General features: G+C 40.1%; 3 non-coding genes across 3 annotated transcripts; all 3 read left to right on the plus strand.

The window, feature by feature from the left end:
* Positions 1 to 4,548: 4,548 nt before the first annotated feature.
* LOC148545193 (small nucleolar RNA R71) lies at positions 4,549 to 4,652 on the plus strand. The gene has a single exon (XR_015901579.1). It is a non-coding gene; the product is annotated as a small nucleolar RNA R71 (small nucleolar RNA).
* A 9,486-nt stretch (positions 4,653 to 14,138) lies between these two features.
* On the plus strand, positions 14,139 to 14,242 carry LOC148545194 (small nucleolar RNA R71). Its single transcript, XR_015901899.1, has one exon. It is a non-coding gene; the product is annotated as a small nucleolar RNA R71 (small nucleolar RNA).
* Positions 14,243 to 23,129: 8,887 nt separating this feature from the next.
* LOC148545195 (small nucleolar RNA R71) lies at positions 23,130 to 23,233 on the plus strand. The gene has a single exon (XR_015901900.1). It is a non-coding gene; the product is annotated as a small nucleolar RNA R71 (small nucleolar RNA).
* Positions 23,234 to 26,663: the final 3,430 nt, after the last annotated feature.

A 26,663-nucleotide genomic window follows, 5' to 3' on the forward strand; every position in this document is an offset into this window, starting at 1 on the left:
AGCTTCCCTGGAAACAGCTTCAGCCTAGAATTGTAGAGCAATACTTTTTGCCCTTCTTCAAATTTCCTTGGGGTTATGTTGCTGTCATGCTTCTTCTTTGCTCTTTCTTTGTAAATTTTGGCATTCTCATAAGCTTCCGCTCTGAATTCTTCCAACTCTTGAATTTGCAACATCCTTCTTTCTCCAGCGGCTTTGTTGTCCAAGTTCAGAAGTTTCAAGGCCCAGTATGCCTTGTGCTCCAACTCTAGTGGCAGATGGCAAGCTTTTCCATATACTAGTTGGTAAGGCGACATTCCAATTGGTGTTTTGAAAGCTGTCCTATATGCCCAAAGAGCATCATCTAGCTTAATCGACCAGTCCTTCCTTGAAGTTCCCACAGTCTTTTCCAGGATTCTTTTGAGTTCTCTGTTAGATATTTCGGCTTGCCCACTTGTCTGTGGATGGTATGGTGTGGCCACCCTGTGTTTGACTCCATATTTTAGAAGCAATGCCTCTAATGGTTTGTTGCAGAAGTGGCTTCCTCCATCACTGATGATTGCTCTTGGCACCCCAAAACGGCAAAAAATGTGTTTTCTGAGGAAGTTCATGACTACCTTATTATCATTGGTTGGAGTTGCTATTGCTTCAACCCATTTGGAGACATAGTCTACTGCCACAAGAATGTAATTGTTTGAGTATGAGGAGGGAAATGGTCCCATGAAATCTATCCCCCATACATCAAACAATTCAAGTTCCAGAATGAATTGTTGTGGCATTTCATTTCTTCTTGGCAAGTTCCCAGCTTTCTGGCATTCATGGCAGTGCTTCACTAATTCTTTTGCATCTTTGAAGATAGTGGGCCAATAAAAACCACACTGCAACACCTTAGCTGCTGTTCTTTCTCCTGCAAAGTGCCCTCCATAAGTGGAGCCATGGCAGTCCCATAAAACTTCCCTTCCTTCTTCCTCGGATATGCATCTTCTGAGTATGCCATCGGAACATTTTTTGAACAAATATGGTTCGTCCCAGATGAAGTATTTGGCATCATTTACCAATTTCTTCCTTTGATGTTTGTTAAATTCCAAAGGTAAACTCCCAGTGGCCTTGAAATTTGCTATGTCTGCAAACCAGGGTGCTTTGTGAATTACCATGAGTTGTTCATCAGGAAAGCACTCATTTACCTGTGTGCTTTGTGTGCTTCCTTCTTCACATGGTATCCTTGATAAATGATCTGCCACCTTGTTTTCTACACCCTTCTTGTCTTTGATTTCAATGTCAAATTCCTGCAACAAAAGAACCCATCTAATAAGTCTTGGTTTAGATTCTTGTTTAGCAAGTAAATATTTTAAAGCTGAATGATCAGTGAAGACAATGACTTTAGATCCAATGAGATAAGATCTAAATTTGTCAAATGCAAAGACTATTGCCAAGAGTTCTTTTTCAGTGGTTGTGTAATTCTTTTGGTTAGCATTCAAGACTTTACTGGCATAATAAATCACATGCACCAAATTGTTTTTCCTTTGTCCTAACACGGCCCCAATAGCAAGGTCTGATGCATCACACATCAGTTCAAAAGGTAAGTTCCAATCAGGTGGGGCAATGATAGGTGCAGAGGAAAGTTTTTGCTTCAAAAGATCATAGGCTAGCATGCAATTTTTATCAAATACAAAGGGTGTATCAGAGACAAGCAAGTTACTCAAAGGTTTGGCTATTTTAGAAAAGTCTCTAATAAACCTTCTGTAAAAACCAGCGTGTCCCAAAAAGCTTCTAACTGCCTTGACATTACTTGGTGGAGGTAGTTTTTCAATGATTTCCACCTTAGCTCTGTCCACCTCCATGCCTCTATTAGAGATTTTGTGGCCAAGGACTATTCCTTCTGTGACCATGAAATGACACTTTTCCCAGTTTAATACTAGGTTAGTCTCTTGGCACCTCTTAAGCACCAAGGCAAGGTGGTGTAGGCAGCTGGGAAAAGAATCCCCAAACACAGAAAAATCGTCCATGAAGACCTCAATAAATTTTTCAATCATGTCCGAAAAGATGGACAGCATGCATCTTTGGAAAGTGGCAGGTGCATTGCACAACCCAAAGGGCATGCGTCTATAAGCAAAAACTCCATATGGACAAACAAATGATGTTTTCTCTTGATCACTAGGATCAACTACTATTTGGTTGTAGCCCGAATATCCATCCAAGAAGCAATAGTAAGCATGTCCGGCAAGCCTTTCAAGCATCTGATCCATGAATGGGAGTGGGAAATGATCTTTTCTGGTAGCTTCATTGAGTTTCCTGTAGTCTATGCACATCCTCCATCCAGTAACGGTTCTTGTGGGTATGAGTTCGTTCCTCTCATTTGGAACCACAGTTATGCCACCTTTCTTGGGCACTACATGGATGGGACTAACCCATGGGCTATCAGAAATGGGGTAGATTACCCCTGCCTGCCATAACTTCCTCACTTCCTTTTGTACCACTTCTTTCATGACGGGATTCAATCTTCTTTGAGCTTGAATGGAGGGTCTAGCATCTTCTTCTAACAAGATTTTATGCATGCATATGGATGAACTTATCCCCTTCAAATCAGCTAGGGTCCATCCAATGGCATCTTGATGAGTTTGCAGCACCTTGATCAATTCTTCTTCCTGTTCTTGGCTCAAGGCCGAGCTAATGATAACAGGGTGACTCTCATCACTACCCAAGTATGCATACTTGAGATTAGGGGGCAATGCTTTGAGCTCAGGTTTTGGTGCTTCCTTTTCTTCTTTCACTTTCTCTGGCCTGCTTAGCATAGTTGTGTCATCGTCCTTGATATCACTAACTTCAATATCCTTGGTGAACTCCTCCTCTGCCACTTCCTTTATTGTTTCCTCAAAAGTTTCTTGTACTGCAATGTCCACTACATCAACCCTCATGCATTCCCTTAGTGATTCTGATGGATAGCTCATTGCCTTGAATACATTAAACACCAATTTCTCATCATGGAGTCTAAGAGTGAGTTCACCCTTTTGCACATCTATGATGGCTCCAGCAGTAGCTAGGAAGGGTCTTCCCAGAATTATTGAAGCTTTGGCTTCTTCCTCCATATCTAACACCACAAAATCAGCAGGAAATATAAATTCTCCCACTTTCACCAACAAATCCTCAACTATCCCATGAGGGAATTTAAAAGTTCGATCTGCCAATTGGAGGGCCATTCTTGTTGGTTTGGCTTCTTCAATCTTCATTCTTCTCATCATTGTTAGCGACATCAAATTGATGCTGGCCCCTAAATCACACAAGGCCTTCTCCACCATGACTTCTCCTATAATACAGGGGATTTGGAAACTGCCTGGGTCCTTCAATTTCTGAGGCAATTTGTGCTGAATGATAGCACTGCATTCTTCAGTTAACAACACAGTTTCCTCATTTCTCCAGCTTCTCTTCTTGGTCATTAATTCTTTTAAGAATTTTGCATAGAGTGGCATTTGCTCTATTGCCTCAGCAAAGGGAATGTTGATTTGAAGCTTCTTGAAAATCTCCAAGAACCTGGAGAATTGGCCATCCTTTTCACTTTTCATCAAACGTTGAGGATAAGGTGCTTTAGGTGTGTAAGGCTTCAAGACCTCTTTTTCTTTTTCTTTTGTTGCAAACGGTGTAACAGATTGTCCTTGTTCTTTGTCTTTCACATTTTCCTTTGCTTCATCCTCTGTGGTTTCCCTTGAAATCTCCTTTAGATTCTTTCCACTTCTGAGGGTTATGGCCTTACATTCCTCCCTTGCAATAGCCTTGGCAGCATGAGAACTGCTTGTCCCAGGGGCTTGCTTAGTTAAATACAAAATTTGATTTTCTAGCTTCTGGATGGCAGCTCCTTGGTTTTGCAAGTTAGAATTTACTTCTTCCTTAAAAGCCTTCAATTCAATTATGTCTTGGCTCATGGTTGCAAGCATTCCTTCCATCCGGTTTAATTGATCTTGAAATTGTTGGTTCGGATTAGGTTGGGTATGTTGATTATTTTGGCCATGATATGATGATTGGGGGTAAGTGTTTTGTGTGGCTTGGTATGATCTTTGGTTGGAGTTTTGGTATGTGGAATTGTTTTGTTGGTTGTGGTTGTAAGGTTTGTGGTTTTGTGGTTGGGTTTGTTGGTTTCCCCACCCAAAGTTTGGGTGGTTTCTCCAGCCTGGGTTGTAAGTGTTGGAGTGTGGATCATATGATTGCCTTTGTTGGTTTCCCACATAGTTAACCTCATCCCAATCACCTCCTTCAATGCCTACTTCCTCTTGATCTTGTGTGTGTATTGCAGCCACTTGCTTTGTTTCTAATTGCCTGGTAAGCTCTGCTAGTTGCTTGGCAAACACCTTGTTTTGGGCTAGAATTGTATCAACATGGTTCAGCTCCATGACTCCCTTAGTGTTGTGCCTTTCTGATGCATAATAGTATTCATTCTCAGCCACTGTCTCGATCACTTCAATGGCTTCTTCCACGGTCTTTTTCTTGTTCAATGAACCTCCTGATGAATGGTCTACAGCCTTCCTTGATTTATAAGAGAGCCCATCATAGAAGATGTGCAATTGCACCCAATCATGGAACATGTTTGGTGGGCATTTCCTTGTCAAGTCCTTGAATCTCTCCCATGCCTCGTAGAGAGTTTCACCATCTTGTTGTCTAAAAGTTTGGACCTCAGATCGAAGCCTATTGACCTTTTGTGGAGGGTAGAAACGTGCCAGAAACTTGCCTTCCACCTCATCCCATGTGGTTAGACTCCCCCTTGGGAATGATTCCAGCCACTTAGCTGCCTTGTCCCTAAGTGAAAATGGGAACAAGAGCAGTTTATAGGCATCTTCCTGGACTCCATTGGACTTCACAGTGTCACAAATTCTCAGGAATTTTGTGAGATGTTGGTTTGGGTCTTCATTAGCATTTCCTCCAAAGGAACAATGATTTTCCACCAATGATATTAGCTGTGGCTTGAGCTCAAAATTGTTGGCCTGAATGGGTGGTTTCTGGATGCTACTACCACAATTCCCAGAGGTTGGGTTTATGTATGAACTAAGAACCCTCCTCTCAGGAATGGCATTGTTTCCATCAGCTCTCTCATGGTTGTGAACTTCTCTATCCATGTTGAGATCTAGAGCTTCCTCAAAATTGTCCTCAGATTCTCCTTCAGATTCCTCTTCTCCCACTACTCTCTTCCCTCTTGCTTCCCTTCTAAGTCTATGAAGGGTCCTTTCCGGTTCGGTATATGGAGGAGTTGATGTCTCTCCTCTCCTACCTGTCATACAAGAACACAGCTCAAACACAAACAAGTAAAATACTCTTGGTTAATGGAAGAGTATGGTTAGATCAATTGAGGAATTAAATCAAACAGTTAGTGAGTCAGTGAGTTAGTTGCATGAATTTAAAGGCATAAAGAAGGAAAGCATGTAACCAAGTGCAGAAATTAAAATTCAACAAATATCTAGAACAGAATTAACAAAGCAAGAGAAAATTGCTCAATCTAGTTAGCTTCCAATTTGAGAATTGTCAATCGAAAACCAATCCCCGGCAACGGCGCCATAAACTTGATGCACATAAACTAGTTATGCTACGATTTAGGAAATTGCACGATCGGCAAAATTCCTTCCGGCAAGTGCACCGGTTATCGTCGTCAAGTAAAAACTCACAATAGAGTGAGGTCAAATCCCACAAGGATTGGTTGATTGAGCAATTCGGATTAGAAGTGTGTTCTAGTTGAGCGGAATCAAGAATTGAGATGAGAATTGCGGAATGTAAAATTGGCGGGAAAAGTAAATGACAAGAAAATTAAATGGCCGAATCTTAAATTGCATGAATTAAAGAGCAGAATGTAAATTGCTGAAATTAAAAGGGAATGGGGGTGATTGCAAGAATTGAATTGCAGAATGTAAAGAGAAAGTGAAAATCAGAAATGGGGAATTCATTGGGTTTAGGAGATATTGAAATCTCCGAATCAAAACATGTATATCTCTTCCTCAACCAATGCATTCATTGAATTTTGCTTGGCAATCTTATATGATTGGATCCCAATTCCTTGGCTCACCAATGCTCTCTAAAAACAAACAAATTCCCAATCCCTTGGTTTAAATGTTCATAAGAAGAGATGATGCTTGATCACTGATTATACCACACAATTTCATGAACCACAATTTGGTAGGATTACATGTCACAATATCCATCCAAACCCCAATCCAATCCACTGTGAGAAAGCTTCTCTAGCATGAATCCTCCATTCCTTTCCCAAGGCTCCGAAGGATTCCAAGTATGAGTAGTCTCTTTCCCAAGACAACTACTCAATGGAATTAGATCGAGAAGCTTTCTAACAAAATTCAAGAGAAAAGATTGAAGAAGAAGATAAACTATTATTGATTCATTGAATTACAATAGAGCTCCCTAACCCAATGAGAGGGGGTTTAGTGAATCATAGCTCTGAATTCAATTACAAAGAAAAGGAAAAACTAGCTCCAAGTGAAAGTAAAAAATCCTCTCTAACTTAACTTCTATCCTATTTATACACTTTCTATATTGAGCTTCAGTTGTGCTTCTTGGGCTTTGAGGCCTCTCCTTGCTTTCCTTTTGCCTTGGGTTTATGATCCATAATCTTGATGAGGTTGTTGATCCAAGTCCTGTAACATTTATTGAGCCAACTTAGTGATAATCAAATAATGACACATGACTCAACAAATTGAGATTTCAAACTCATCAATCCTTCAGGCCCAATCCCATAAACCATGATATTCAATTGGGTTTCATACCAAAGTAAGTTTAAGTTAATAATTGTGCTCAAAGACTAACTTAAATCACAATATTTTTGGCCCAGAAACCCTTTTCAAGAGTGGCGTTTAAGTTGTAGTTTAAGCTTAAACTGCAACTTAAACGCCAGATACTTCCAGTGAGGCCATTTGTAAAAGCACGTTTAAGCTTCAGTTAAGGTTAAACTGAAGCTTAAACGTGGAAATGGAAGAATGGTAGCCCTGGAGAGTAATGTAGTCGAACACGTTTAACCTCCAGTTTAAGGTTAAACTGGAGGTTAAACGTGGAAAAGGAATGAGGCATCCTGGAGGTCGAACACGTTTAACCTCCAGTTTGAGGTCAAACTGGAGGTTAAACGTGGAAGCTTGGAATGGTGGCCCTGGAGGTGTCGAACACGTTTAACCTCCAGTTTGGGGTCAAACTGGAGGTTAAACGTGGAGGTGGAGAGAGCAACCCTGGAGTGGAGAAACTATCGAACACGTTTAACCTCCAGTTTGAGGTCAAACTGGAGGTTAAACGTGGAAGCTTGGAGAGAGCAACCCTGGAGTGGAGAAACTATCGAACACGTTTAAGCTCCAGTTTGAGTCAAACTGGAGCTTAAACGTGGAATGGCCCCTGGTACTCTTCCTGGTTCTGGCGTTTAACCTCCAGTTTGAGGTCAAACTGGAGGTTAAACTTCAATCCCAGCATTTCTTATCCTTCATGATTTTGGCGTTTAAGCTCCAGTTTAGGCTTAAACTGGAACTTAAACTCCACATGTTATATACAAGCTTCCTTTATTGATTTTGTTGCTTCCTTGCTTAGCCTCTTCTTCCCTGAAATCATCCAAACAATTGCATCAAAGTCTTGCAAAATTTCATGAGAAATCTTTCATTCATAGCATTTAAGTAATATAACTAAAACTCATGGAATTTGCATCAAAATCATATTGTTTGGATGGTTCATTACTTTGTTCTTCATTTACCCATTTTTGGTTACTTTAAGCTCAAGAAAATGCATAAAACAACTAAAACTAACAGAAAATTGCTAGTGAAACTAGCCTATGATGCCTTGGCATCACAACACCAAACTTAATACTTGCTTGTCCCTAAGCAAGTCCTGAGTTAATTGAGAAGAAAGTATGAAACAGAAAGCAATTACATTGGCTATATTAGCAAGCATTTGAAGTTCATCAGAAGGGTTTTATGCAGAAAGTTGCAGCATCACTTTTTCATACTTATCAGGTAGGATTATCACTTTTTCATTGCATCCATCAAAAATTGCTATGGCCTCTTGTTATTCTTATGTCTTTAGCACTTTTCTCTTCTTTGTTTTTCTTTTCTTTTTCTTAGAGCTTCTTTTGCTCCTTGTTTGCTTAGTGTCATGTGTTGCACAAGCCTTTGGCATTTTCTTTTTCTTATCAGTGCACTACACATATCCACCTTAGGCATTTTAGTTCACATTTCTTCTTGAGACATTAGTGCCCAGCACCTCTTTGTGTGACTAAATGTTTTGTATTTAGGTTGCTCTTGATAGTGGACTTTTGGTTGATAATCCCGGGTTAGTTAACCCAAGTTACCAAGTGTTGAAACACTCCTCAGAACCTATTCATCCAAGCATATCCTTAATACATAAACACCACAGGCATTTGTCTCAGAAGTTCAAACCATTGGTGCCTAGCTTATTTTCTCAATTTTTTTTTGCTTTTTGGTTGCCTTTTTCCGTGGCTATTTTCCTTTCCTTTTTCTTTCTTTTTCATAGCCAAAGACATTTATTCATCAAGATCCATAGACAATTTTTACTTCTACATAAAAAAATGATAATTCTACACTCAAATTTTAGTGATGTGACTAAACAATCAAGCATGCATACCACCACTTAATTCTACTTGATTTGTCACTAATTTAGCCAAGTTACTTTTGTTCAAACTTTTCTTTTATTTTTGGAAACAGAACAAGCATGGCACGCACTTGTTTAAGAAGGTGAAGTTATATCCAAACATCTAGGCATTCACTTTATTCAAAGCAATTAACAAGAAAAACTACACATTCCAGAAAGAGTCAACATTTACAGTTAAATCCAGAACACGCATGCTTTTGTTTAACCTTTTTAAAGAATTATCAAGGAATAATACCACCTTGTGAAATTCCTTGTTTTCTCTTTGTTGTCAGGAAACACTTTGATTTCTCCTTCTTCTTCCTACATGTTGCTTCATGCTTTAAGGTTCTTGTTTCCTTTCCTGCAAAGAGTAGTGAAGTTGCTTGCTCCTCAAGCACTTAAGTGGTTAGCTAAACTATGTGTGGGTAAGTATCGGATTCTTAAGTTGGTGTGTGAACACCAAACTTAGTCTCCCACTTACTTCTCTGTGTTCTTTGAATCCTTGAGTTATCTTGGAATGATGTTGCTACTAAGGGTTTTAAGCATTTCTGTGACTGCTTAGAATAGTTGTTCCTTTCACATAATTCAAAGGTTGTTGTGTTCAGTTGATCTTTATGGTGGAACACCAAACTTAGAGTCACACATTCCCCTTTGACTTATGGATCCATGAATTCATTGTTTGGTGTGAAACACCAAACTTAATTCTTTGCAATGCACAGAAACTACTTTTACCCCTTTATTGAAACAAATAAAAGAAACAGCAAAAAGGTATTACCTCAGGTTGGGTTGCCTCCCAACAAGCGCTTGTTTAACGTCATTAGCTTGACGGTCAGCTTCCTCAGTTGAGGTGATATTTAACTTTGTCCTTCTCCTCCACATCTCCCAAGTAATGTTTAAGTCTTTGACCGTTGACAATGAAGGTTCGTTGTGACTTTTCTTCCATGATTTCTACTTGTCCATAATTGGAGACCTTGGTGACAAGGAATGGTCCAGACCACCTTGATTTTAGCTTCCCTGGAAACAGCTTCAGCCTAGAATTGTAGAGCAATACTTTTTGCCCTTCTTCAAATTTCCTTGGGGTTATGTTGCTGTCATGCTTCTTCTTTGCTCTTTCTTTGTAAATTTTGGCATTCTCATAAGCTTCCGCTCTGAATTCTTCCAACTCTTGAATTTGCAACATCCTTCTTTCTCCAGCGGCTTTGTTGTCCAACTTCAGAAGTTTCAAGGCCCAGTATGCCTTGTGCTCCAACTCTAGTGGCAGATGGCAAGCTTTTCCATATACTAGTTGGTAAGGCGACATTCCAATTGGTGTTTTGAAAGCTGTCCTATATGCCCAAAGAGCATCATCTAGCTTAATCGACCAGTCCTTCCTTGAAGTTCCCACAGTCTTTTCCAGGATTCTTTTGAGTTCTCTGTTAGATATTTCGGCTTGCCCACTTGTCTGTGGATGGTATGGTGTGGCCACCCTGTGTTTGACTCCATATTTTAGAAGCAATGCCTCTAATGGTTTGTTGCAGAAGTGGCTTCCTCCATCACTGATGATTGCTCTTGGCACCCCAAAACGGCAAAAAATGTGTTTTCTGAGGAAGTTCATGACTACCTTATTATCATTGGTTGGAGTTGCTATTGCTTCAACCCATTTGGAGACATAGTCTACTGCCACAAGAATGTAATTGTTTGAGTATGAGGAGGGAAATGGTCCCATGAAATCTATCCCCCATACATCAAACAATTCAAGTTCCAGAATGAATTGTTGTGGCATTTCATTTCTTCTTGGCAAGTTCCCAGCTTTCTGGCATTCATGGCAGTGCTTCACTAATTCTTTTGCATCTTTGAAGATAGTGGGCCAATAAAAACCACACTGCAACACCTTAGCTGCTGTTCTTTCTCCTGCAAAGTGCCCTCCATAAGTGGAGCCATGGCAGTCCCATAAAACTTCCCTTCCTTCTTCCTCGGATATGCATCTTCTGAGTATGCCATCGGAACATTTTTTGAACAAATATGGTTCGTCCCAGATGAAGTATTTGGCATCATTTACCAATTTCTTCCTTTGATGTTTGTTAAATTCCAAAGGTAAACTCCCAGTGGCCTTGAAATTTGCTATGTCTGCAAACCAGGGTGCTTTGTGAATTACCATGAGTTGTTCATCAGGAAAGCACTCATTTACATGTGTGCTTTGTGTGCTTCCTTCTTCACATGGTATCCTTGATAAATGATCTGCCACCTTGTTTTCTACACCCTTCTTGTCTTTGATTTCAATGTCAAATTCCTGCAACAAAAGAACCCATCTAATAAGTCTTGGTTTAGATTCTTGTTTAGCAAGTAAATATTTTAAAGCTGAATGATCAGTGAAGACAATGACTTTAGATCCAATGAGATAAGATCTAAATTTGTCAAATGCAAAGACTATTGCCAAGAGTTCTTTTTCAGTGGTTGTGTAATTCTTTTGGTTAGCATTCAAGACTTTACTGGCATAATAAATCACATGCACCAAATTGTTTTTCCTTTGTCCTAACACGGCCCCAATAGCAAGGTCTGATGCATCACACATCAGTTCAAAAGGTAAGTTCCAATCAGGTGGGGCAATGATAGGTGCAGAGGAAAGTTTTTGCTTCAAAAGATCATAGGCTAGCATGCAATTTTTATCAAATACAAAGGGTGTATCAGAGACAAGCAAGTTACTCAAAGGTTTGGCTATTTTAGAAAAGTCTCTAATAAACCTTCTGTAAAAACCAGCGTGTCCCAAAAAGCTTCTAACTGCCTTGACATTACTTGGTGGAGGTAGTTTTTCAATGATTTCCACCTTAGCTCTGTCCACCTCCATGCCTCTATTAGAGATTTTGTGGCCAAGGACTATTCCTTCTGTGACCATGAAATGACACTTTTCCCAGTTTAATACTAGGTTAGTCTCTTGGCACCTCTTAAGCACCAAGGCAAGGTGGTGTAGGCAGCTGGGAAAAGAATCCCCAAACACAGAAAAATCGTCCATGAAGACCTCAATAAATTTTTCAATCATGTCCGAAAAGATGGACAGCATGCATCTTTGGAAAGTGGCAGGTGCATTGCACAACCCAAAGGGCATGCGTCTATAAGCAAAAACTCCATATGGACAAACAAATGATGTTTTCTCTTGATCACTAGGATCAACTACTATTTGGTTGTAGCCCGAATATCCATCCAAGAAGCAATAGTAAGCATGTCCGGCAAGCCTTTCAAGCATCTGATCCATGAATGGGAGTGGGAAATGATCTTTTCTGGTAGCTTCATTGAGTTTCCTGTAGTCTATGCACATCCTCCATCCAGTAACGGTTCTTGTGGGTATGAGTTCGTTCCTCTCATTTGGAACCACAGTTATGCCACCTTTCTTGGGCACTACATGGATGGGACTAACCCATGGGCTATCAGAAATGGGGTAGATTACCCCTGCCTGCCATAACTTCCTCACTTCCTTTTGTACCACTTCTTTCATGACGGGATTCAATCTTCTTTGAGCTTGAATGGAGGGTCTAGCATCTTCTTCTAACAAGATTTTATGCATGCATATGGATGAACTTATCCCCTTCAAATCAGCTAGGGTCCATCCAATGGCATCTTGATGAGTTTGCAGCACCTTGATCAATTCTTCTTCCTGTTCTTGGCTCAAGGCCGAGCTAATGATAACAGGGTGACTCTCATCACTACCCAAGTATGCATACTTGAGATTAGGGGGCAATGCTTTGAGCTCAGGTTTTGGTGCTTCCTTTTCTTCTTTCACTTTCTCTGGCCTGCTTAGCATAGTTGTGTCATCGTCCTTGATATCACTAACTTCAATATCCTTGGTGAACTCCTCCTCTGCCACTTCCTTTATTGTTTCCTCAAAAGTTTCTTGTACTGCAATGTCCACTACATCAACCCTCATGCATTCCCTTAGTGATTCTGATGGATAGCTCATTGCCTTGAATACATTAAACACCAATTTCTCATCATGGAGTCTAAGAGTGAGTTCACCCTTTTGCACATCTATGATGGCTCCAGCAGTAGCTAGGAAGGGTCTTCCCAGAATTATTGAAGCTTTGGCTTCTTCCTCCATATCTAACACCACAAAATCAGCAGGAAATATAAATTCTCCCACTTTCACCAACAAATCCTCAACTATCCCATGAGGGAATTTAAAAGTTCGATCTGCCAATTGGAGGGCCATTCTTGTTGGTTTGGCTTCTTCAATCTTCATTCTTCTCATCATTGTTAGCGACATCAAATTGATGCTGGCCCCTAAATCACACAAGGCCTTCTCCACCATGACTTCTCCTATAATACAGGGGATTTGGAAACTGCCTGGGTCCTTCAATTTCTGAGGCAATTTGTGCTGAATGATAGCACTGCATTCTTCAGTTAACAACACAGTTTCCTCATTTCTCCAGCTTCTCTTCTTGGTCATTAATTCTTTTAAGAATTTTGCATAGAGTGGCATTTGCTCTATTGCCTCAGCAAAGGGAATGTTGATTTGAAGCTTCTTGAAAATCTCCAAGAACCTGGAGAATTGGCCATCCTTTTCACTTTTCATCAAACGTTGAGGATAAGGTGCTTTAGGTGTGTAAGGCTTCAAGACCTCTTTTTCTTTTTCTTTTGTTGCAAACGGTGTAACAGATTGTCCTTGTTCTTTGTCTTTCACATTTTCCTTTGCTTCATCCTCTGTGGTTTCCCTTGAAATCTCCTTTAGATTCTTTCCACTTCTGAGGGTTATGGCCTTACATTCCTCCCTTGCAATAGCCTTGGCAGCATGAGAACTGCTTGTCCCAGGGGCTTGCTTAGTTAAATACAAAATTTGATTTTCTAGCTTCTGGATGGCAGCTCCTTGGTTTTGCAAGTTAGAATTTACTTCTTCCTTAAAAGCCTTCAATTCAATTATGTCTTGGCTCATGGTTGCAAGCATTCCTTCCATCCGGTTTAATTGATCTTGAAATTGTTGGTTCGGATTAGGTTGGGTATGTTGATTATTTTGGCCATGATATGATGATTGGGGGTAAGTGTTTTGTGTGGCTTGGTATGATCTTTGGTTGGAGTTTTGGTATGTGGAATTGTTTTGTTGGTTGTGGTTGTAAGGTTTGTGGTTTTGTGGTTGGGTTTGTTGGTTTCCCCACCCAAAGTTTGGGTGGTTTCTCCAGCCTGGGTTGTAAGTGTTGGAGTGTGGATCATATGATTGCCTTTGTTGGTTTCCCACATAGTTAACCTCATCCCAATCACCTCCTTCAATGCCTACTTCCTCTTGATCTTGTGTGTGTATTGCAGCCACTTGCTTTGTTTCTAATTGCCTGGTAAGCTCTGCTAGTTGCTTGGCAAACACCTTGTTTTGGGCTAGAATTGTATCAACATGGTTCAGCTCCATGACTCCCTTAGTGTTGTGCCTTTCTGATGCATAATAGTATTCATTCTCAGCCACTGTCTCGATCACTTCAATGGCTTCTTCCACGGTCTTTTTCTTGTTCAATGAACCTCCTGATGAATGGTCTACAGCCTTCCTTGATTTATAAGAGAGCCCATCATAGAAGATGTGCAATTGCACCCAATCATGGAACATGTTTGGTGGGCATTTCCTTGTCAAGTCCTTGAATCTCTCCCATGCCTCGTAGAGAGTTTCACCATCTTGTTGTCTAAAAGTCTGGACCTCAGATCGAAGCCTATTGACCTTTTGTGGAGGGTAGAAACGTGCCAGAAACTTGCCTTCCACCTCATCCCATGTGGTTAGACTCCCCCTTGGGAATGATTCCAGCCACTTAGCTGCCTTGTCCCTAAGTGAAAATGGGAACAAGAGCAGTTTATAGGCATCTTCCTGGACTCCATTGGACTTCACAGTGTCACAAATTCTCAGGAATTTTGTGAGATGTTGGTTTGGGTCTTCATTAGCATTTCCTCCAAAGGAACAATGATTTTCCACCAATGATATTAGCTGTGGCTTGAGCTCAAAATTGTTGGCCTGAATGGGTGGTTTCTGGATGCTACTACCACAATTCCCAGAGGTTGGGTTTATGTATGAACTAAGAACCCTCCTCTCAGGAATGGCATTGTTTCCATCAGCTCTCTCATGGTTGTGAACTTCTCTATCCATGTTGAGATCTAGAGCTTCCTCAAAATTGTCCTCAGATTCTCCTTCAGATTCCTCTTCTCCCACTACTCTCTTCCCTCTTGCTTCCCTTCTAAGTCTATGAAGGGTCCTTTCCGGTTCGGTATATGGAGGAGTTGATGTCTCTCCTCTCCTACCTGTCATACAAGAACACAGCTCAAACACAAACAAGTAAAATACTCTTGGTTAATGGAAGAGTATGGTTAGATCAATTGAGGAATTAAATCAAACAGTTAGTGAGTCAGTGAGTTAGTTGCATGAATTTAAAGGCATAAAGAAGGAAAGCATGTAACCAAGTGCAGAAATTAAAATTCAACAAATATCTAGAACAGAATTAACAAAGCAAGAGAAAATTGCTCAATCTAGTTAGCTTCCAATTTGAGAATTGTCAATCGAAAACCAATCCCCGGCAACGGCGCCATAAACTTGATGCACATAAACTAGTTATGCTACGATTTAGGAAATTGCACGATCGGCAAAATTCCTTCCGGCAAGTGCACCGGTTATCGTCGTCAAGTAAAAACTCACAATAGAGTGAGGTCGAATCCCACAAGGATTGGTTGATTGAGCAATTCGGATTAGAAGTGTGTTCTAGTTGATCGGAATCAAGAATTGAGATGAGAATTGCGGAATGTAAAATTGGCGGGAAAAGTAAATGACAAGAAAATTAAATGGCCGAATCTTAAATTGCATGAATTAAAGAGCAGAATGTAAATTGCTGAAATTAAAAGGGAATGGGGGTGATTGCAAGAATTGAATTGCAGAATGTAAAGAGAAAGTGAAAATCAGAAATGGGGAATTCATTGGGTTTAGGAGATATTGAAATCTCCGAATCAAAACATGTATATCTCTTCCTCAACCAATGCATTCATTGAATTTTGCTTGGCAATCTTATATGATTGGATCCCAATTCCTTGGCTCACCAATGCTCTCTAAAAACAAACAAATTCCCAATCCCTTGGTTTAAATGTTCATAAGAAGAGATGATGCTTGATCACTGATTATACCACACAATTTCATGAACCACAATTTGGTAGGATTACATGTCACAATATCCATCCAAACCCCAATCCAATCCACTGTGAGAAAGCTTCTCTAGCATGAATCCTCCATTCCTTTCCCAAGGCTCCGAAGGATTCCAAGTATGAGTAGTCTCTTTCCCAAGACAACTACTCAATGGAATTAGATCGAGAAGCTTTCTAACAAAATTCAAGAGAAAAGATTGAAGAAGAAGATAAACTATTATTGATTCATTGAATTACAATAGAGCTCCCTAACCCAATGAGAGGGGGTTTAGTGAATCATAGCTCTGAATTCAATTACAAAGAAAAGGAAAAACTAGCTCCAAGTGAAAGTAAAAAATCCTCTCTAACTTAACTTCTATCCTATTTATACACTTTCTATATTGAGCTTCAGTTGTGCTTCTTGGGCTTTGAGGCCTCTCCTTGCTTTCCTTTTGCCTTGGGTTTATGATCCATAATCTTGATGAGGTTGTTGATCCAAGTCCTGTAACATTTATTGAGCCAACTTAGTGATAATCAAATAATGACACATGACTCAACAAATTGAGATTTCAAACTCATCAATCCTTCAGGCCCAATCCCATAAACCATGATATTCAATTGGGTTTCATACCAAAGTAAGTTTAAGTTAATAATTGTGCTCAAAGACTAACTTAAATCACAATATTTTTGGCCCAGAAACCCTTTTCAAGAGTGGCGTTTAAGTTGTAGTTTAAGCTTAAACTGCAACTTAAACGCCAGATACTTCCAGTGAGGCCATTTGTAAAAGCACGTTTAAGCTTCAGTTAAGGTTAAACTGAAGCTTAAACGTGGAAATGGAAGAATGGTAGCCCTGGAGAGTAATGTAGTCGAACACGTTTAACCTCCAGTTTAAGGTTAAACTGGAGGTTAAACGTGGAAAAGGAATGAGGCATCCTGGAGGTCGAACACGTTTAACCTCCAGTTTGAGGTCAAACTGGAGGTTAAACGTGGAAGCTTGGAATGGTGGCCCTGGAGGTGTCGAACACGTTTAACCTCCAGTTTGGGGTCAAACTGGAGGTTAAACGTGGAGGTGGAGAGAGCAACCCTGGAGTGGAGAAACTATCGAACACGTTTAACCTCCAGTTTGAGGTCAAACTGGAGGTTAAACGTGGAAGCTTGGAGAGAGCAACCCTGGAGTGGAGAAACTATCGAACACGTTTAAGCTCCAGTTTGAGTCAAACTGGAGCTTAAACGTGGAATGGCCCCTGGTACTCTTCCTGGTTCTGGCGTTTAACCTCCAGTTTGAGGTCAAACTGGAGGTTAAACTTCAATCCCAGCATTTCTTATCCTTCATGATTTTGGCGTTTAAGCTCCAGTTTAGGCTTAAACTGGAACTTAAACTCCACATGTTATATACAAGCTTCCTTTATTGATTTTGTTGCTTCCTTGCTTAGCCTCTTCTTCCCTGAAATCATCCAAACAATTGCATCAAAGTCTTGCAAAATTTCATGAGAAATCTTTCATTCATAGCATTTAAGTAATATAACTAAAACTCATGGAATTTGCATCAAAATCATATTGTTTGGATGGTTCATTACTTTGTTCTTCATTTACCCATTTTTGGTTACTTTAAGCTCAAGAAAATGCATAAAACAACTAAAACTAACAGAAAATTGCTAGTGAAACTAGCCTATGATGCCTTGGCATCACCCAACCACAAACCTCATGGAATTTGCTTTTTGGTTGCCTTTTTCCGTGGCTTTTTCTTCTCCTTTTTCTTTCTTTTTCATGGCCAAAGACATTTATTCATCAAGATCCATAGACAATTTTTACTTCTACATAAAAATGATAATTCTACACTCAAATTTTAGTGATGTGACTAAACAATCAAGCATGCATACCACCACTTAATTCTACTTGATTTGTCACTAATTTAGCCAAGTTACTTTTGTTCAAACTTTTCTTTTATTTTTGGAAACAGAACAAGCATGGCACGCACTTGTTTAAGAAGGTGAAGTTATATCCAAACATCTAGGCATTCACTTTATTCAAAGCAATTAACAAGAAAAACTACACATTCCAGAAAGAGTCAACATTTACAGTTTAATCCAGAACACGCATGCTTTTGTTTAACCTTTTTAAAGAATTATCAAGGAATAATACCACCTTGTGAAATTCCTTGTTTTCTCTTTGTTGTCAGGAAACACTTTGATTTCTCCTTCTTCTTCCTACATGTTGCTTCATGCTTTAAGGTTCTTGTTTCCTTTCCTGCAAAGAGTAGTGAAGTTGCTTGCTCCTCAAGCACTTAAGTGGTTAGCTAAACTATGTGTGGGTAAGTATCGGATTCTTAAGTTGGTGTGTGAACACCAAACTTAGTCTCCCACTTACTTCTCTGTGTTCTTTGAATCCTTGAGTTATCTTGGAATGATGTTGCTACTAAGGGTTTTAAGCATTTCTGTGACTGCTTAGAATAGTTGTTCCTTTCACATAATTCAAAGGTTGTTGTGTTCAGTTGATCTTTATGGTGGAACACCAAACTTAGAGTCACACATTCCCCTTTGACTTATGGATCCATGAATTCATTGTTTGGTGTGAAACACCAAACTTAATTCTTTGCAATGCACAGAAACTACTTTTACCCCTTTTATTGAAACAAATAAAAGAAACAGCAAAAAGGTATTACCTCAGGTTGGGTTGCCTCCCAACAAGCGCTTGTTTAACGTCATTAGCTTGACGGTCAGCTTCCTCAGTTGAGGTGATATTTAACTTTGTCCTTCTCCTCCACATCTCCCAAGTAATGTTTAAGTCTTTGACCGTTGACAATGAAGGTTCGTTGTGACTTTTCTTCCATGATTTCTACTTGTCCATAATTGGAGACCTTGGTGACAAGGAATGGTCCAGACCACCTTGATTTTAGCTTCCCTGGAAACAGCTTCAGCCTAGAATTGTAGAGCAATACTTTTTGCCCTTCTTCAAATTTCCTTGGGGTTATGTTGCTGTCATGCTTCTTCTTTGCTCTTTCTTTGTAAATTTTGGCATTCTCATAAGCTTCCGCTCTGAATTCTTCCAACTCTTGAATTTGCAACATCCTTCTTTCTCCAGCGGCTTTGTTGTCCAAGTTCAGAAGTTTCAAGGCCCAGTATGCCTTGTGCTCCAACTCTAGTGGCAGATGGCAAGCTTTTCCATATACTAGTTGGTAAGGCGACATTCCAATTGGTGTTTTGAAAGCTGTCCTATATGCCCAAAGAGCATCATCTAGCTTAATCGACCAGTCCTTCCTTGAAGTTCCCACAGTCTTTTCCAGGATTCTTTTGAGTTCTCTGTTAGATATTTCGGCTTGCCCACTTGTCTGTGGATGGTATGGTGTGGCCACCCTGTGTTTGACTCCATATTTTAGAAGCAATGCCTCTAATGGTTTGTTGCAGAAGTGGCTTCCTCCATCACTGATGATTGCTCTTGGCACCCCAAAACGGCAAAAAATGTGTTTTCTGAGGAAGTTCATGACTACCTTATTATCATTGGTTGGAGTTGCTATTGCTTCAACCCATTTGGAGACATAGTCTACTGCCACAAGAATGTAATTGTTTGAGTATGAGGAGGGAAATGGTCCCATGAAATCTATCCCCCATACATCAAACAATTCAAGTTCCAGAATGAATTGTTGTGGCATTTCATTTCTTCTTGGCAAGTTCCCAGCTTTCTGGCATTCATGGCAGTGCTTCACTAATTCTTTTGCATCTTTGAAGATAGTGGGCCAATAAAAACCACACTGCAACACCTTAGCTGCTGTTCTTTCTCCTGCAAAGTGCCCTCCATAAGTGGAGCCATGGCAGTCCCATAAAACTTCCCTTCCTTCTTCCTCGGATATGCATCTTCTGAGTATGCCATCGGAACATTTTTTGAACAAATATGGTTCGTCCCAGATGAAGTATTTGGCATCATTTACCAATTTCTTCCTTTGATGTTTGTTAAATTCCAAAGGTAAACTCCCAGTGGCCTTGAAATTTGCTATGTCTGCAAACCAGGGTGCTTTGTGAATTACCATGAGTTGTTCATCAGGAAAGCACTAATTTACATGTGTGCTTTGTGTGCTTCCTTCTTCACATGGTATCCTTGATAAATGATCTGCCACCTTGTTTTCTACACCCTTCTTGTCTTTGATTTCAATGTCAAATTCCTGCAACAAAAGAACCCATCTAATAAGTCTTGGTTTAGATTCTTGTTTAGCAAGTAAATATTTTAAAGCTGAATGATCAGTGAAGACAATGACTTTAGATCCAATGAGATAAGATCTAAATTTGTCAAATGCAAAGACTATTGCCAAGAGTTCTTTTTCAGTGGTTGTGTAATTCTTTTGGTTAGCATTCAAGACTTTACTGGCATAATAAATCACATGCACCAAATTGTTTTTCCTTTGTCCTAACACGGCCCCAATAGCAAGGTCTGATGCATCACACATCAGTTCAAAAGGTAAGTTCCAATCAGGTGGGGCAATGATAGGTGCAGAGGAAAGTTTTTGCTTCAAAAGATCATAGGCTAGCATGCAATTTTTATCAAATACAAAGGGTGTATCAGAGACAAGCAAGTTACTCAAAGGTTTGGCTATTTTAGAAAAGTCTCTAATAAACCTTCTGTAAAAACCAGCGTGTCCCAAAAAGCTTCTAACTGCCTTGACATTACTTGGTGGAGGTAGTTTTTCAATGATTTCCACCTTAGCTCTGTCCACCTCCATGCCTCTATTAGAGATTTTGTGGCCAAGGACTATTCCTTCTGTGACCATGAAATGACACTTTTCCCAGTTTAATACTAGGTTAGTCTCTTGGCACCTCTTAAGCACCAAGGCAAGGTGGTGTAGGCAGCTGGGAAAAGAATCCCCAAACACAGAAAAATCGTCCATGAAGACCTCAATAAATTTTTCAATCATGTCCGAAAAGATGGACAGCATGCATCTTTGGAAAGTGGCAGGTGCATTGCACAACCCAAAGGGCATGCGTCTATAAGCAAAAACTCCATATGGACAAACAAATGATGTTTTCTCTTGATCACTAGGATCAACTACTATTTGGTTGTAGCCCGAATATCCATCCAAGAAGCAATAGTAAGCATGTCCGGCAAGCCTTTCAAGCATCTGATCCATGAATGGGAGTGGGAAATGATCTTTTCTGGTAGCTTCATTGAGTTTCCTGTAGTCTATGCACATCCTCCATCCAGTAACGGTTCTTGTGGGTATGAGTTCGTTCCTCTCATTTGGAACCACAGTTATGCCACCTTTCTTGGGCACTACATGGATGGGACTAACCCATGGGCTATCAGAAATGGGGTAGATTACCCCTGCCTGCCATAACTTCCTCACTTCCTTTTGTACCACTTCTTTCATGACGGGATTCAATCTTCTTTGAGCTTGAATGGAGGGTCTAGCATCTTCTTCTAACAAGATTTTATGCATGCATATGGATGAACTTATCCCCTTCAAATCAGCTAGGGTCCATCCAATGGCATCTTGATGAGTTTGCAGCACCTTGATCAATTCTTCTTCCTGTTCTTGGCTCAAGGCCGAGCTAATGATAACAGGGTGACTCTCATCACTACCCAAGTATGCATACTTGAGATTAGGGGGCAATGCTTTGAGCTCAGGTTTTGGTGCTTCCTTTTCTTCTTTCACTTTCTCTGGCCTGCTTAGCATAGTTGTGTCATCGTCCTTGATATCACTAACTTCAATATCCTTGGTGAACTCCTCCTCTGCCACTTCCTTTATTGTTTCCTCAAAAGTTTCTTGTACTGCAATGTCCACTACATCAACCCTCATGCATTCCCTTAGTGATTCTGATGGATAGCTCATTGCCTTGAATACATTAAACACCAATTTCTCATCATGGAGTCTAAGAGTGAGTTCACCCTTTTGCACATCTATGATGGCTCCAGCAGTAGCTAGGAAGGGTCTTCCCAGAATTATTGAAGCTTTGGCTTCTTCCTCCATATCTAACACCACAAAATCAGCAGGAAATATAAATTCTCCCACTTTCACCAACAAATCCTCAACTATCCCATGAGGGAATTTAAAAGTTCGATCTGCCAATTGGAGGGCCATTCTTGTTGGTTTGGCTTCTTCAATCTTCATTCTTCTCATCATTGTTAGCGACATCAAATTGATGCTGGCCCCTAAATCACACAAGGCCTTCTCCACCATGACTTCTCCTATAATACAGGGGATTTGGAAACTGCCTGGGTCCTTCAATTTCTGAGGCAATTTGTGCTGAATGATAGCACTGCATTCTTCAGTTAACAACACAGTTTCCTCATTTCTCCAGCTTCTCTTCTTGGTCATTAATTCTTTTAAGAATTTTGCATAGAGTGGCATTTGCTCTATTGCCTCAGCAAAGGGAATGTTGATTTGAAGCTTCTTGAAAATCTCCAAGAACCTGGAGAATTGGCCATCCTTTTCACTTTTCATCAAACGTTGAGGATAAGGTGCTTTAGGTGTGTAAGGCTTCAAGACCTCTTTTTCTTTTTCTTTTGTTGCAAACGGTGTAACAGATTGTCCTTGTTCTTTGTCTTTCACATTTTCCTTTGCTTCATCCTCTGTGGTTTCCCTTGAAATCTCCTTTAGATTCTTTCCACTTCTGAGGGTTATGGCCTTACATTCCTCCCTTGCAATAGCCTTGGCAGCATGAGAACTGCTTGTCCCAGGGGCTTGCTTAGTTAAATACAAAATTTGATTTTCTAGCTTCTGGATGGCAGCTCCTTGGTTTTGCAAGTTAGAATTTACTTCTTCCTTAAAAGCCTTCAATTCAATTATGTCTTGGCTCATGGTTGCAAGCATTCCTTCCATCCGGTTTAATTGATCTTGAAATTGTTGGTTCGGATTAGGTTGGGTATGTTGATTATTTTGGCCATGATATGATGATTGGGGGTAAGTGTTTTGTGTGGCTTGGTATGATCTTTGGTTGGAGTTTTGGTATGTGGAATTGTTTTGTTGGTTGTGGTTGTAAGGTTTGTGGTTTTGTGGTTGGGTTTGTTGGTTTCCCCACCCAAAGTTTGGGTGGTTTCTCCAGCCTGGGTTGTAAGTGTTGGAGTGTGGATCATATGATTGCCTTTGTTGGTTTCCCACATAGTTAACCTCATCCCAATCACCTCCTTCAATGCCTACTTCCTCTTGATCTTGTGTGTGTATTGCAGCCACTTGCTTTGTTTCTAATTGCCTGGTAAGCTCTGCTAGTTGCTTGGCAAACACCTTGTTTTGGGCTAGAATTGTATCAACATGGTTCAGCTCCATGACTCCCTTAGTGTTGTGCCTTTCTGATGCATAATAGTATTCATTCTCAGCCACTGTCTCGATCACTTCAATGGCTTCTTCCACGGTCTTTTTCTTGTTCAATGAACCTCCTGATGAATGGTCTACAGCCTTCCTTGATTCATAAGAGAGCCCATCATAGAAGATGTGCAATTGCACCCAATCATGGAACATGTTTGGTGGGCATTTCCTTGTCAAGTCCTTGAATCTCTCCCATGCCTCGTAGAGAGTTTCACCATCTTGTTGTCTAAAAGTCTGGACCTCAGATCGAAGCCTATTGACCTTTTGTGGAGGGTAGAAACGTGCCAGAAACTTGCCTTCCACCTCATCCCATGTGGTTAGACTCCCCCTTGGGAATGATTCCAGCCACTTAGCTGCCTTGTCCCTAAGTGAAAATGGGAACAAGAGCAGTTTATAGGCATCTTCCTGGACTCCATTGGACTTCACAGTGTCACAAATTCTCAGGAATTTTGTGAGATGTTGGTTTGGGTCTTCATTAGCATTTCCTCCAAAGGAACAATGATTTTCCACCAATGATATTAGCTGTGGCTTGAGCTCAAAATTGTTGGCCTGAATGGGTGGTTTCTGGATGCTACTACCACAATTCCCAGAGGTTGGGTTTATGTATGAACTAAGAACCCTCCTCTCAGGAATGGCATTGTTTCCATCAGCTCTCTCATGGTTGTGAACTTCTCTATCCATGTTGAGATCTAGAGCTTCCTCAAAATTGTCCTCAGATTCTCCTTCAAATTCCTCTTCTCCCACTACTCTCTTCCCTCTTGCTTCCCTTCTAAGTCTATGAAGGGTCCTTTCCGGTTCGGTATATGGAGGAGTTGATGTCTCTCCTCTCCTACCTGTCATACAAGAACACAGCTCAAACACAAACAAGTAAAATACTCTTGGTTAATGGAAGAGTATGGTTAGATCAATTGAGGAATTAAATCAAACAGTTAGTGAGTCAGTGAGTTAGTTGCATGAATTTAAAGGCATAAAGAAGGAAAGCATGTAACCAAGTGCAGAAATTAAAATTCAACAAATATCTAGAACAGAATTAACAAAGCAAGAGAAAATTGCTCAATCTAGTTAGCTTCCAATTTGAGAATTGTCAATCGAAAACCAATCCCCGGCAACGGCGCCATAAACTTGATACACATAAACTAGTTATGCTACGATTTAGGAAATTGCACGATCGGCAAAATTCCTTCCGGCAAGTGCACCGGTTATCGTCGTCAAGTAAAAACTCACAATAGAGTGAGGTCGAATCCCACAAGGATTGGTTGATTGAGCAATTCGGATTAGAAGTGTGTTCTAGTTGAGCGGAATCAAGAATTGAGATGAGAATTGCGGAATGTAAAATTGGCGGGAAAAGTAAATGACAAGAAAATTAAATGGCCGAATCTTAAATTGCATGAATTAAAGAGCAGAATGTAAATTGCTGAAATTAAAAGGGAATGGGGGTGATTGCAAGAATTGAATTGCAGAATGTAAAGAGAAAGTGAAAATCAGAAATGGGGAATTCATTGGGTTTAGGAGATATTGAAATCTCCGAATCAAAACATGTATATCTCTTCCTCAACCAATGCATTCATTGAATTTTGCTTGGCAATCTTATATGATTGGATCCCAATTCCTTGGCTCACCAATGCTCTCTAAAAACAAACAAATTCCCAATCCCTTGGTTTAAATGTTCATAAGAAGAGATGATGCTTGATCACTGATTATACCACACAATTTCATGAACCACAATTTGGTAGGATTACATGTCACAATATCCATCCAAACCCCAATCCAATCCACTGTGAGAAAGCTTCTCTAGCATGAATCCTCCATTCCTTTCCCAAGGCTCCGAAGGATTCCAAGTATGAGTAGTCTCTTTCCCAAGACAACTACTCAATGGAATTAGATCGAGAAGCTTTCTAACAAAATTCAAGAGAAAAGATTGAAGAAGAAGATAAACTATTATTGATTCATTGAATTACAATAGAGCTCCCTAACCCAATGAGAGGGGGTTTAGTGAATCATAGCTCTGAATTCAATTACAAAGAAAAGGAAAAACTAGCTCCAAGTGAAAGTAAAAAATCCTCTCTAACTTAACTTCTATCCTATTTATACACTTTCTATATTGAGCTTCAGTTGTGCTTCTTGGGCTTTGAGGCCTCTCCTTGCTTTCCTTTTGCCTTGGGTTTATGATCCATAATCTTGATGAGGTTGTTGATCCAAGTCCTGTAACATTTATTGAGCCAACTTAGTGATAATCAAATAATGACACATGACTCAACAAATTGAGATTTCAAACTCATCAATCCTTCAGGCCCAATCCCATAAACCATGATATTCAATTGGGTTTCATACCAAAGTAAGTTTAAGTTAATAATTGTGCTCAAAGACTAACTTAAATCACAATATTTTTGGCCCAGAAACCCTTTTCAAGAGTGGCGTTTAAGTTGTAGTTTAAGCTTAAACTGAAACTTAAACGCCAGATACTTCCAGTGAGGCCATTTGTAAAAGCACGTTTAAGCTTCAGTTAAGGTTAAACTGAAGCTTAAACGTGGAAATGGAAGAATGGTAGCCCTGGAGAGTAATGTAGTCGAACACGTTTAACCTCCAGTTTAAGGTTAAACTGGAGGTTAAACGTGGAAAAGGAATGAGGCATCCTGGAGGTCGAACACGTTTAACCTCCAGTTTGAGGTCAAACTGGAGGTTAAACGTGGAAGCTTGGAATGGTGGCCCTGGAGGTGTCGAACACGTTTAACCTCCAGTTTGGGGTCAAACTGGAGGTTAAACGTGGAGGTGGAGAGAGCAACCCTGGAGTGGAGAAACTATCGAACACGTTTAACCTCCAGTTTGAGGTCAAACTGGAGGTTAAACGTGGAAGCTTGGAGAGAGCAACCCTGGAGTGGAGAAACTATCGAACACGTTTAAGCTCCAGTTTGAGTCAAACTGGAGCTTAAACGTGGAATGGCCCCTGGTACTCTTCCTGGTTCTGGCGTTTAACCTCCAGTTTGAGGTCAAACTGGAGGTTAAACGTGGAACTCCTCCCTGGGTGGCTTACTCATTCTGGCGTTTAACCTCCAGTTTGAGGTCAAACTGGAGGTTAAACGTGGAATGCTCTTTAAGTGAGGCTTTTCATTCTGGCGTTTAACCTCCAGTTTGAGGTCAAACTGGAGGTTAAACTTCAATCCCAGCATTTCTTATCCTTCATGATTTTGGCGTTTAAGCTCCAGTTTAGGCTTAAACTGGAACTTAAACTCCACATGTTATATACAAGCTTCCTTTATTGATTTTGTTGCTTCCTTGCTTAGCCTCTTCTTCCCTGAAATCATCCAAACAATTGCATCAAAGTCTTGCAAAATTTCATGAGAAATCTTTCATTCATAGCATTTAAGTAATATAACTAAAACTCATGGAATTTGCATCAAAATCATATTGTTTGGATGGTTCATTACTTTGTTCTTCATTTACCCATTTTTGGTTACTTTAAGCTCAAGAAAATGCATAAAACAACTAAAACTAACAGAAAAATGCTCGTGAAACTAGCCTATGATGCCTTGGCATCACAACACCAAACTTAATACTTGCTTGTCCCTAAGCAAGTCCTGAGTTAATTGAGAAGAAAGTATGAAACAGAAAGCAATTACATTGGCTATATTAGCAAGCATTTGAAGTTCATCAGAAGGGTTTTATGCAGAAAGTTGCAGCATCACTT

This window comes from Arachis ipaensis, chromosome B9, assembly GCF_059453495.1.
Source record: "Arachis ipaensis isolate K30076 ecotype BB chromosome B9, ASM5945349v1, whole genome shotgun sequence".
In the NCBI taxonomy this organism is placed as follows: Eukaryota; Viridiplantae; Streptophyta; class Magnoliopsida; order Fabales; family Fabaceae; genus Arachis; species Arachis ipaensis.